This window comes from Podarcis tiliguerta, assembly GCF_965153285.1.
Source record: "Podarcis tiliguerta genome assembly, chromosome: 5".
Classification (NCBI taxonomy): Eukaryota; Metazoa; Chordata; class Lepidosauria; order Squamata; family Lacertidae; genus Podarcis; species Podarcis tiliguerta.
In genome coordinates this window covers 81,196,792-81,210,424 of record NC_139538.1, presented here as the reverse complement: position 1 = coordinate 81,210,424, position 13,633 = coordinate 81,196,792, and the positions used below count along the sequence as shown (strand labels likewise).

General features: G+C 41.1%; 1 protein-coding gene and 1 long non-coding RNA gene across 2 annotated transcripts in view; one reads left to right on the top strand and one right to left on the bottom strand.

The window, feature by feature from the left end:
* LRMDA (leucine rich melanocyte differentiation associated) overlaps positions 1–13,633 on the top strand; it is a 740,402-nt gene that overhangs the window by 565,198 nt on the left and 161,571 nt on the right. The gene's annotated exons all lie outside the window — the stretch shown is intronic.
* LOC310677589 lies at positions 1,555–5,988 on the bottom strand. The gene is made up of 3 exons (XR_014511308.1): positions 5,958–5,988; positions 5,312–5,377; positions 1,555–1,606 (listed from the first exon to the last, which is right to left on the bottom strand). It is a non-coding gene; the product is annotated as an uncharacterized lncRNA (long non-coding RNA).

Sequence of the window (13,633 nt, the reverse complement as noted above, 5' to 3'; positions counted from 1 at the left end):
AGCTTCTTATTCTGTCACTGTCAGCTGATCCTAATAAAAAGGGCAGCATGCTATCTGACATGTATATACATATACATATACATATACATATACATATTTAATAGCTGCTTTATCACTCTACAGCTGATATTCTCCCTTGAGTTCACTGGAGGAAAAACAGGTTTAAACTGATAATATGTTGAACATCCCATAACGAAACTTATCACTTGCTTTCCCATTAAAACCTCATAAATTAGCTAAGAATACCCTCTTAATTTAAAGTTCATGCCCTGGTTTATATAGGATTTGCACAAAGTAAATGAACTCTTGGTCAGATAATTTCCACTTTCCACAGTATAGAATTGTATAGTTCTGAATACCAGGGGCTAGAGACAAACAAAAGGAAGTCCATGTTTTCCTCGGTAATTCCCTCAGTTATCTCAGAAGCAGACTTGTAAGTGCTCCCTGTTGGAAAACAGAATACGTGTCTGGACTGGTCGGAACCAGAAAGGCAGTTCTGAAATGCAAACATTCCATACTCCTCTCACTCCTTTTTTGATGTTACATACCACTTAGATCAGGAGTGGGGAAACCTTTGACCCTCCAGATGTTGCTGAACTACAACTTCCATCAGCCAGTGGCCAGGGTTGACAGGTGTTGTAGTTCAACAACATCTGGAGGACCGAAGGTTCTCCACACTTGACATAGGACTCAGCTACACTGGGAAAGAAAAAACACTTTATATGTATTGTTTATGCATTCTAACACTGTGACACCAGATGGCGCTGTGGGGTTCCGTTTTTGCTTACCCGATTTCTCATTCAAAGTTTGCAACGCGTTTAACTGAAACGCTTCATTGATATGTCCAGATCCAGCCTTGGATGCATAACAAATGAAGACCTGATTCAAATGATCCTCTGTGTGAAAGAGATGCTAACCACATGATTGGGCTCCAGTTCATGCATTTATTGTGTTTTAATGCTATCCTGGCATGGGTTTACTGGACTGAGTGGGAATCACCTTGCCAGTGTCCCCATGCAAACTAGTGGACCTGTGTGGGAAGAACATTCAGAACATTGCTGCTGGTAAATGGAATTCTATTAACATGGCTGCAATTTTCATCAATTCTGGAAAAAGTTTGAAACAAGGCTCTGTTGAGTCCAGCAGTGACAGCCCAACCCTGCCTTTCAACCCATTTCTACATTTTGAAAACACTTATTTCACTCAGGCGCCCAATCTGAAGGCATTAGCAACATCTTTAAAGGAGTGTATACTGTATTTTCCCCTGGGCCCTTATCTTCTATTTTATACAAGTGAAACATTGTGCATTATGTAATGGTAACTAGGATACATCTGGTCTCTGACAAGGTTTTGAAGAAATTTATTTTTTGAAAGCTGTTGTAACAAAAGTTTGTTCTCTGTCTTCAGATGTGAATTAGTTAAAACTAATTGTCTTTCAAGGTGTTTTTGTGTTTCATTTTACTTCCAGATCTGTCCCCCACTTAACACATGAATAATGGACAGTGGTTTGGAAAAGTAAAGCAGCTTTTTTTTTAAGGGAAAAAAGTGTTGCTAGGGAATTTCATTTTTTATGTAGATGATGTATGGTTCCTTGAAGATTGTAAATCTGTGGAGATAGTTAAACAGAGTAGAAATGAATGTGTGGAGGAGAATGCTTACAGGCTTCATCCATTGTGTGTTGATCAAAATGAGTGTGTAAGGATCCACATGCCTAGACTCAAAATGCACAGTTGGTACGCTGCTTGTTTATAGAAAATGTGAAAAAACAGCTGCCCCGCCAAGTGTAAGAATATTTTTTGCCCCTTAAAGTTTAACCCAACCTTTAGAGGACAATTAATTCACACCTTACTGAAATGTCTGAAAATTGCTAGACCGAATACTTCAGTTCAGCAATACTTAGTGTAATACATTATCTTCTAATGCATTTTGTATGTTCTTTGAGCAGTCCACAAGAATACGTTGACCAGCCTATGGGCACACTAACCAATTGATACTGCCCTGTGCATTTTTCCAAAATCCCTTGGATATTATACATGTCTACTGGGCAATGGGATATGCAAGATGTCAATCTCATCCTGCCAGTATTTATGTCAATCCTTCTTTCAACTCACCCTAACCACAACAACATAGTCTGCATTGTCATCCAAAGAAATAAAACAATAGGTTCGTCTCACCATGCGAGTCCAGATCTCCTTTAGTGGATGAACCCCTAACCCCTGGGAAGGACAGTGATCTCCAGTATGAGGAGCAATGTGTAAACAGAGGGCCTTGAAATGTGAAATACAGTATACAGAACACCACAAAAGACTTTAGGTTCTCTTTTTCCTGAAAAGCATTTCAGTTCTGAGACATAGCAGAGTGTATGTAAGCTCCATGTTTAACATGCACCTTTCTGCTGGAATGTCCACTGATTAATCCATTTCTGTCAACCAGCACCTGCCTGTTAACCAATCTAAATAATCTTTATGTTGTTTCTGTTCGCATCCTATAACCAGAAGCTCAGTATAGGCAATAGGCTTGTTAGTCTAGCTCTGTTTGGGTGTGTGGTTCATGTAGTTCTACATTACAGAGATTCCTGTGTGCACCCAGCAGGCTCCCCTCTGCATACATGCCCTTGATGAAGGGGGCACAGCAATGGAGGTGGGTCCAGTAGGTGAGGCTGCACTTATCCATGCCACACAATTGTAGTTTTCAATGTCAAGCACAAATGTCAGACTTTGTTTTGTCTGGACACAATTTGACATATCTGGTTATGATTACAGGGCAGTAACCAATAGCTGTATCTTGGATGCTATGATGTGTAAACTTTTGATATTTATAGAATTCAAACATATAATATCCTCAGTAATCTTTACATCTCTGGAAATTTAGCCAGTGTTGTGCTCACATGGTAGACAGGAGGAGCAGGCCGAGAGAGCATGCCTTGGCACAGATTTAGTGATTTCTTGGCTGGGGCAAGATTTGAATCTGGGTTTTTCTGGTTCATAGCTCAGTCTCTTAACCACTGCAGAAGCTTTCTTTGCTAGCAAAGCTAACCTTTTCACTAAAGCAAAGTTGCAGTACTTTATGAAGTGGCTGGGCAGTGGAAAATGAAAACTTACATGAGAAATGAAATGGAAAACCTCTCAGGACTTGTGTGTAGCCTCCACTCTGCGAGGCTTATTTAAACAATATGGGCTGGGTATTGTGTGTCTGACTTGGCGCAAATTCGCAGGTCTTATACATTTCATTATTTACAGGAAAGAAATTAGCAGGAATGAGTAGAGTGGAAGTCACTCTAATCCCAAAGCTCTCTATGGAATTGTGGTCCAGCTTGCTGTGTCAATGCAGTTTAGCCCTCACAACATTTACAAATAGGCAAGAACTAGCTGAAGATCATGAAGTCAGCAGAAGACTTATGAAGCAAAGGATTAACTCAACTGCTGTTTGTTCTTTCTAATTCTCTCTGTTTATATTAGACAGAAAGGAGAAGTTGACAGTTGTATTACAGTGTCAGAGCGTGTATAGGATTGAAACAATATGCTTTTGAGGAAGCCAAGTATAGTCCCTGTTGTGGAAATAGTTAGATTTACTTCTTTCCTTTCAAACCGTGCTGGGTTGCCCAGACTTCTTATTAACTGGGATTCCTACAAACCATGCCTTCCCTTCTTGCCTCTGAGAACTACAGAGAGTAGATTCTGCTCTGAGCGCTGTTGCTCTTGGTAAAATGGATGGCAATGGGGAGCAGAGGCTTTTCTGTGGTGGTCCCCTCCTTGAACTACCACCTGCCTAATTAGTTTACTGAAGTTTTCCGAAAGATGAGAGAGAGAAAGAAAAACTTTTATACTTCAGAGAGTTTTTATTGGGTGGGTGTGTTGTTTTTGTGTTAAGGCTGTGTTATTATGCATGTGTCTGAACGCATATGCGTGTCCAGCAGTCACATGTATTCATACGCACACTACCAAGAGGTTTAGGATCTTTTGCTAGAGTTATGATGTATGTTCATTATAAATATGTGTTTACATGTAACCTTATGCCCACAATAAGTTCTCACACAAAAGGAGTAAAGAAAGATTAGTTTAGTACATTAAAGGAAAATAACTCTCTCTCTCTCTCTTCCTTCCTTCCTTCCTTCCTTCCTTCCTTCCTTCATTCATTCCTTCCTTCCTTTCTCTCTCTCTCTCTCTCTGTATGTGTGTTTGTGTATGTTGCTTCAGACAGCAAAATTACAATTTAAGCAGACAGCAAAACCTACAGAATATATATACAAACACCCCTTGATCTAAAGAGTGAAAGAATCCCTAACTGTTCTTAAAAGCCTACAGAAAGTGTATGTGACCATTTTGCCACAGAACCCACACTAACAGCAAGACAAGAAACGGAGGGGGAAGGGTATACCTGTCCTTAAGGCAAAGTGTGTGTTGGTTCCTTGATTGAGTTGAGTAAGGTGAAGTTCCTTGTTGGAGCTTGGAGCCATTGAAAATCCAGGGTTTTTGTACTAATTTTAGCCAATTCATCCTAATGGAATGGGCTTGAGAGGAGCAATTCCTATACTTCCAATATTTCTATCGTTCTGTTGTGTCTCCCTAGAGTTTCCTGCATATTTCCCTATTTTTATTCTGCTTCATTAAAAGTTGAAATAAAATAATCCAAGTGGGCAATGACTAATCTATCTTAGTGGCAACCATAGGAGCCAACTCCTAGAGCTTGCAGTCCTTTCATCCCCCCAATAAAATATTTGAGGAGGCCATGCCCCCCAGAGTTGATGGGCAGTGCCATTCAAATGGGGTGTGTGTGCAGTATCATGTGATCAACTATGTGCAGCAGGGCTCACTTGCCCCCCCCCCAATATTTTATTCAAGTTGGCAACCCCAGGTAGCAGCTACTCTTTAACAGGTGTTGATAAAGATTTTGCTGTTAACTAGGTTACAAGTGCGGATCTATACATAAAGTATTAGGAATTCAGAATGTCTCCTGTATGCCTTCCAGGACACCTTTGAGATAAGACTGGTATAGGTGTCAATAAAGTTCAAAATGGAGATCTCCTGTCATATTAAGTTACAACCTTTACTCAAGCCGTGATTTATAGTAATAAACAATAGAAGAATATTCGATTCATGCACACTTATTCACTGTTTTTGTTGAGTTTGCTGTTTGTATAGCCATTTGTTTGGCATTTTGTTAATTAGTCATATTTCCATTTAGGACTTATATTTGAGAATAAATAAATTATCAGAGCATTGTTCAGGAAGTATGTATCATCCCATAGCCTTCACCTGGGGTGTGTTGATATTCACACAGTCTACAGTTCATCAATGTCTTCAGTACTTACCACGGTCTGACCAGCAATATCTTCATATGGGTCCTGCCATACCCTGGAGATCTATGGTCCATGATTCTAAAACAGAAGACCAAGTAAAATGGAGGGAGAGGTGTAAAGCAGGGTGTTCAAAATGCTACTCCTGCTGCTTGTTGGCCAACTGGAAAAGCATCATTGTGAACGTTTGAAAACAGAGGCCATTCAACTTGATCTTGAAGAAATTCAGCATAAATCTCAGTTTGCGGTTCTAAGTGACTTTGCTTGCTTTTCTATGGACACAATCAAGAATTTGACCCCAAGCTCTTTTTGTGATAAACAAAACTCCTCTAAATGTTGGTTTAAATGTTCACATAGAATGTAGGTCTTGCTGGCACATTCATCATTGCAGTGGAAATCAGGCACAGAGGGTTGCAGTACTCAGTTGCAAGATGAATGTTCACAGTAGGTTTGACAAAAATTGCACATTTTGATGATAAATGCCAGAATATTCTGAGTAATATTTGGCTTTGTTGGTATCTCTATATTCAATAAAATTCTGCCTTTTTGTGAATTCTAGGGAAAGAACTTAAAACTCTGAAATCTGACATTGCAAATGACTTTAAATGTATCTATAAGCCTTAGCGGGGCTATAGTTGTTCTTGTGAGTCAAATGTCTCACCTTTCAAAGCTGCAGTTATTCTTCATTCTTGTTTTAGAAGCTGGAAATCTAGGCACAGGGAGGCCAAATCACTTGTACAAAGTAATTCAAAGCTTGGCATTTAATAGAAGTCTCAGGTCCAGTACATTAACCTCCAGATAGTTATTTCTGACCTTACGAAACAAGATGTTGGCTAACCATTAAGCCGATACTTTTGGGTTTTGTTTTGGGGTTTTTTATTGCAAGTTTTAAAACATGAATGGTTCAAAGTCTTCCCTTGGGCTGAATTTAAATTTGCAATAGCTTCAGCTAACATTGCTGTTTTGTCAGAGTGTTTACCTATAGAGGTGGGGGCACACAGTTTGGTCATTGTTATGTGGTTTTAAAAATTGAATCTTCTTGGCACATGCCACATTAAATGATGCTGGCTGGGATCCACAGAGGAACTGTCTGTGCATGCAGAGTACTTCTGTGTATGCACAGGCAGGAGACTGTTTGCCATTTTTCTCTTTTGGCAGCAGCATCTGTTGTCAGCTAGCAATATGCATTTCTGGAGCTCCTTCAGTTGGACTTGCAGAGGCTGCTGTAAGCAGGGGAAGGCTGCAGAGGCACAGTGTACCTCCCAGTTTCCTATCCAGCCACCCCAATATTTCTTCCTTCCACAGCATTACACATAACGTTTTTCAAGATATGCATATATGCATTTTCACTATTGCTTATTGACCCCCAAAGCACTCATTGGCTATTTATCCTGGGCTATTGCTTATTGTCTTTTGCTTGTTGAAAATACAGTAACCAAAATTTGCTCACATTCTCCATTCAGGAGTACAGTCTGGGCAGCTGGCTTAACTATATCAAAACATGCACAGCAAGCTGCTTCTTTCTTCTTATTTTAACAGCTCCAGCAAGATTTTTGCTGACTTGTTCCTTGTTCAAGACATTTGTTTGTACATCTGATTTTCTCCTTTGCTGCATAGGACACACTAGCTTGAATTGAGACATCACATAATCTGTATGTCAATTTAGATTACTTATTATTATTATTATTATTACTAGGGCTTGCCGATCAGAAGTTTGACGGTTCAAATCCCTGCGACGATGTGAGCTCCCATTGCTCAGTCCCTGCTCCTGCCAACCTAGCAGTTCAAAAGCACATCAAAGTGCAAGTAGATAAATAGGTACTGCTCCGGCGGGAAGGTAAACAGTGTCTCCGTGAACTGCTTTAGTTCACCACATGACCCAGAAGCTGTACGCTGACTCCCTGGGCCAGTAAAGCGAGATGAGCACCGCAACCCCAGAGTCGTCCACAACTTGACCTAACGGTCAGGGGTCCCTTTACCTTTACTACTACTACTACCACCACATTCCTATCTTCTCAGTCTTCAGTGATCTTGTTAAATAACTCACTAAAAATAATAGCAGTAGTAGAGAGCAAACTTCAACTCTTGTGAAGCTTTGTATTTTTCTTATTTCAGGGTCATGTGAACAATGGGCATTAAAAACAAAAACAAAAACTGCCAGTTCTCTATATGTTGTGTGCGTGTTTTCTGCTGTTGTCCTCAGTCATTTCCCACATTTGTCAAGGCAAAGGTTGAAAAGGGGGAGAGGGGGACGGACAAGAGAAATAGGCCACCCATTCATTCCTGTATGTCAGAAGTTCAGTTTGTCATGATAACATTCAAGTGGTATATTTATCTAGCCTGCTACTGGAGGTTACAGAAAGAGTGGAGATGATTTTTCTTTTAAATTGGGGGGTGGGGGTGGAGGAAGAGAAAGAAAGATGAAGACCAAGAAAGAAAAGAAGGAATTTGTGTTTTCAGGCTTTACAGTGTCTACTGGAAAGACTCTGAGCAGAGGGAAGAGTTTGCTGTGGAATGTCTACAATATGGCAACCATTGATATGGGACAGGACTTGTAGCTGCAACAACAAATCCATTCATATAAACAGAGAATCCCTTGCTGCGGAATGGGTCTGTTTTGGCTTAAGGTCTGAGGAACATGTTGCTTTCAAAGTGAATTCTTAGGTGTCACTTCCCATAACTTATTGCTGAAGATTACAAAGCTACTGATATAACATATTAGTTTGATGGACAGAATTATACCCCCAGTGCTTCCTGCTTTCCCCGATGACGCACACTAACTTAGTGTGCTGTGACAGCTGCCTTGATTTACCACCAGGCTGGGAGGCCAAGTGGGAGATGGAACATTCACATGAACGCCGGGGCCGATTCTGGCCCACAGCCTAGTTTATAAAGCTGCCCCATAATTCACCACAAATGTGTCACCATTAAAAGGGGGAAAAAAGGATTGCAGATAATAAATAGTCTTTAATTTATTAGCTAACAACAAAGAGATCAGAGCCAGTTGTGATGTGATTGTTTGACATAATATTGTCAAGGAAAAAAGCTAAGTTGACCAAAGATGTATATTACACATTCAAGCAGATGCATCAACTCTTGGCTTGTCACAAGGGGAGCTAAACAAAACGCCAAACAGAAGAGAGAACTGGCAAACCGCACAGCCATTTATCTCCAAAAGAGACATACTCAAGAGCAAGTGAAATAAGACATAGTTCTTTCAGCTTGGTCAAGAGCCAGATTCTAACTATTATAAATTAAATGTTTTGTGTATAGTGTATGGCAACTGCACACTGGCCTCTTCATGGCCTTGGGAGGGGAATGCTAGAGTCCCCCCCCCCCCAGATCTCCCATTTGGAGAAGGGCTGATTGTGTTTCAGGAGGTGTCTGTGTGTGTATGTGTGCGTGCCGATGGTCACAATGGTCTGATCTTTACATGCTCAATTTTAGTAAACAGAAAATTAAGCAGCATATTCACAGTGCACACTGGGATTTGTCCAGCAAATTCTTTCGTTGTCCTGTCTTCTTTCTTGCTTGCTCCCCAGAGAGTGGAATGTTGGAATATATACTGAATAGTCATCAATAAAATGATTTCAGGTTCATATGTTTTTAATCTGATCTTCAAACTGCATGTCGTTTATTTTGAGGAAACATTATTGGCTTATTTCAGCCTGGTATTGTTCATGCTGTTAGAATGATTTGTATCCAGTGTTTTCAGTGTGTGGTTTTGTTTTTCATACGTGCTGGAGAATTTCTGCCTTGGGATGCAAAGAGAAAATGGGAAGAGCTGCATGTGTTTGCTTTCTTTCTGCTACATGCATGGTCCCCTCCCACTGTTTCACTATGAAACAGTATGAGCAGGTTGTCTGCATCCACCGTCACACTTTGGGATTCAGTATTTTACATACCACTGCAATAAAGCTATCCATGCCAAAACCTGAATACACGGCCATGGGTGCATGGGGCCAGCTTACAATGGGCTGGCAGCCAGCATGGGAGGGCTTTTGGTGCACTTTTCCTGAGTTCCCTGTATGCCTGGTGGCTGGGAAGATGAGCCTCTTGAGTTCCAGGATGAGGCAACATATGATGGGTCATGAGGCCTAGTCCTGTTACAGTAACAGAAAGATCAAACCATGCAAAACTGATTCTCTATGGTACACCTATGTGCCTGGATATGAGGTAGGCTCCAAAGTTCCAGTAGATCTGGAAGTACGGCTGTTGATGCACATCTCTTCAACTTGTGTGTAAAATGTGAAGGGTATATGCATATTTGTAGACGCTGAAGCTGTGACCAATCAGGGTACCTAGGCACAGGTTGCTAGTGTTTAGAGCACACCTACTTTTTCTCTTTTGGAGGGTTTACTAGAGGAAACCCTGGTGTGAGAATAGAATAGCTACTGCAAACACAACTACGCTATAAAGATAAAGCCTTCCTAAAGCTAGTGTTGGATTTTGCCTGCCCTGAGAAGGCTAGGGGTGAAAGGGTAATAGAAACATAGAACATTGTAGAGTCGTAAGGGACACCAAGGGTCCTCTAATCCTATCGCTCTGCTTAAAAACATCCAATGAAAACATCCCACCTTTCTAACTGTCAGTCTGTTTCTAGTTCTTGTCGCCTTCCATAATAATAATCATAATTATTATTATTTGCAGTAGAACTTCTCACATGGTTTACCAGTCAGTTCCCCTTCATTGTGGGTGAGAAGGGAGGATAATAATTGCAATTAACATTTTTAGAGCATAAAATGTTTGTCTCAGTCGTGTTTCCAAAAGTTCTATAAGGTAGGCCAGTATTCGTGTTGTGATTTTCCTACGGACGTCAACTGAGTCCATGGCTGAAATTAAGCATTTGAGTGAGGGATCTCTTCATTCAGAGCTCATTTGCTTAGCCATGATGCAACGTCAGCTGTCTGCTGTAGTGGGGGTAATGGGGAACAGCTGAAGAAAATAGAACAGAACAAAAGAAAAAACGTCCAATGCCTGCCTTGTGTTTGCAGCTCTGTCAGACTAATATATATATTCCATGCATTTAAATGAGCGTTAGTCAACCATATACTGAAATATCCTCAACGTTTCCATCAAATAATCAGGCACTTAGTCTGATTCACAGCAGGAATCAGACACCCTTCAAAAAGTGAAGGAATCTTTTGGCAATTCCGAAACATTCAAATCCTATTAATTCCAATGACAGTTATCCTCTATGTCACTTGAGGCAGCTGCACTTTTTTTTTCAGTGTTCACAGCTTTCAAGCAATGTGTGTATGTACATGTATGTGTGTTCGCGCCCAGGTCTGCACCCATGGACTATTTTTTTTATATAAGTTAAAAATATGCTTGATACCCTCAGAGGCCAAGTGCTGAATGGTACGTGCTGGTTCATTATAAGGAACTTTGTGCTTGTTGAGAACTTCAAACTAGTCTGCCTTTTTATACTTATTTTTAATGGGCTTTCCTAGAATTATGCTGGACTAACATTCCAGACTAGGAACCCAGGAACAAGGGGCTGGGAACAGGCTGTGGGGCCAGGTACTTCACTCACACATATTTCCCAGCCCTCCCCATGCTTTGTCTTTGGTTAGGGGTTGCATCAGGAACAACTTGCATAATGTATGATCTTAGCCAGTGGGGGAGTTGTGTGCAAGAAGGGAGGAGCTGGGGGGAAGTGCAAGTTGTCTCATGACCCATGTTACATCTGCATTGGCTTGCATAGCCATGGTTTGTGGCATAAGGCCGCCACATACCACCCATGCAAAGCACTTAGGCCTTTCTCAGACCGAGGAGGCACAATCTGGCAGCTCCAAGATGGTGCCTGCCAGATCAGAGGGTAGAGACAGTATGGTAGAAGCATACCCTAGTGGTAGGAGCAGAGGGCAGGTCTTGTAGGGTCAGCAGAAGGGCCTAGCTGTGTTGAGTTCTTCAGGAGTGAAGCTAATAGGACATGGGAAGTGAAGAGAAATGGAAAATAGACTGCCTCCTGGGTTCTGGTCTGCCCCTTTGCTTCTTCCCTTGAAGTCCCTGAGAAACTCTTGAAATTTTCTGTCAAATTTTGAGACCTGAAGAACATTCCAGTTGACATGAATGAAATTAACCCAGAGTAAACAAGTTGTCAACTGCAGTCTGCACCAGTTTATTGTGACCGGTTTTTGTTTGTTTTCTTAGATCCAAAGGAAGCAACCACTTGACTTGTCACTTCAGGTTTGTAGTTACCATTGGACTATTGTAATCTATACTTTTCAGTGTAATCTACACTTTTCTGGGAGGCAGACAGTAGACCCCATGATAGGAAGAAGAGGTAACAATGTATGTAAAGGTGCTTTACCTTTTTAAAGGAAGGAACCTCCTTTATGTGGTTGTTAAGTATAACAAATAGATAACCATGTGTAAATTGAGAAATGGCAGGTGGCTGTATTTCATTAAGGCTGAAACCAGAGGGAAATGCAGAATAATTCCTGATAAAACTGAGGCATAACCCAAAGTTACACATCTGCCATTTGGGGGAGTGTGCGTGTCAGAATAACACTCAGATATGTCTATTCGTGGGGTGATAAGGAGCAGATTCTCCTGGATCCACCCCTTCCCATCCTGTTTATGTAATTCCTGAGTAGGGGGGGGGAGTACACTCACTTGAATGTACAATATCTGTAATTCTCCTTGAAAGCAGGATTCATATTACAGGGTCAGAGAGATGCCTTGAATTCAAATAAACATGGTACCTCCCATTTCAGGCTCTATGTTTTATGCACAGAATAGTCAGAGTGGGAGGTGCATATGAACCTGAGGTCCATGATCAGAGCTTGATCTCCATTCACATAGGTTCCTGAAATAGTATTACTCATGGCAATGGGACCTTTCCCTCGCAGCAGTTTTCTGTTGCAATTTTACATCATGGCTGGGGAGTGAAGATGTAAACCTCTCCTTCCTGCATACAGCAGACCTGTTGGAAATTGGCCGCCCCCATAGGAATAATTTTTGAAAATCCCCTGATACAGCTGCAAGGCATGCAATAAACATAATATATAACTGGGTCCTAAGTCTGTGACCTAGTGTGTCAGGAGTGTAAATGAAATGGGAAGCTCTGTAAGCAGTTGATTTTTAAAAAATCAACAACAAATATTAAATATTCACGTATATTTAATGGAACTATTTACTTGTAGTCTAGTTGATCTACCCAAATGCTTTAGCATGGTGAGTCTCCCCACGTCTGTGTTTGTATTTATGGTTGACATTAAGTAAGCCAATGCCTTTAAAATAATTATCCCTATCTGTGTGATAAAGCTAGATTATACAGCTGGATCCTGTATCAAGGACATCACTTAACTTCATTTAGAACTATGGCCGACTCTGCCGTGCCCATTTCTCGATGCTATAAAATAACCATAAATCAGGAGAAATGACCGCACAACTTAAAGCTTCTGAAATGAGCTTTTGAGTATCATGCTTACAGGAATGTCAACCCATCTCAGTGTAAATCATCAACATGTCCTTAAACTTCCCTTGCATCAGTGAGATCCTCCTGCTTTATTGGTTGTAGGGTTGTTTATTCATTATTGTTCTCAGCCCTGTATTTAATGCTTATTTTAAGTTTTGGTACTGCATCATGCCTATGTGCAGTGTATTTTTTAAAATTATATTTGAGAAACCACTGAATTCACCGGCAACCACAGATAAAACAACACTGGTTCAGCTGCAGCACACCTCATCCATGTGTTTTATGCTGCTTCTTCAACAGCAGTACAACATCTCACAGAGCTGGCCAAGAGAATGTCCGCCAGCCACATACGGTACGTCCAAAGGGACAGTGGGCTGGGCTGGTGGGGAATACAGCTGTCCAAAGGGTACACTCAATTCCTTGGGCTCATCTGAAGGAGTTCTCTAGATGTCAACTTGTTTTTTATATACAGTGGTACCTCGGGTTAAGAACTTAATTTGTTCCGGAGGTCCGTTCTTAACCTGAAAGTGTTCTTAACCTGAAGTACCACTTTAGCTAATGGGGCCTCCCACTGCCACCGCCGCACAATTTCTGTTCTTATCCTGAAGCAAAGTTTTTAACCTAAGGTACTATTTCTGGGTTAGCAGAGTCTGTAACCTGAAGCGTCTGTAACCCAGGGTACTACTGTCTACGGTAATTCTAAGGCTATGGGTAGCTTAATCGTGACAGGTTGAGACATATATTTATTGTGACAGGCTAAAGCAGTTGGCACAGGGGTTGGGAGCTTTAATACTTTGCCCCAAAATGGCACCTACTGGAATTAACCCCTTTTGTGCCTGTTGCTCAAAATGGAAGAAAGGCTGTCATTGCCACCAATAGACGCTTACCTCCCATGACAAATAGCCAGTGAA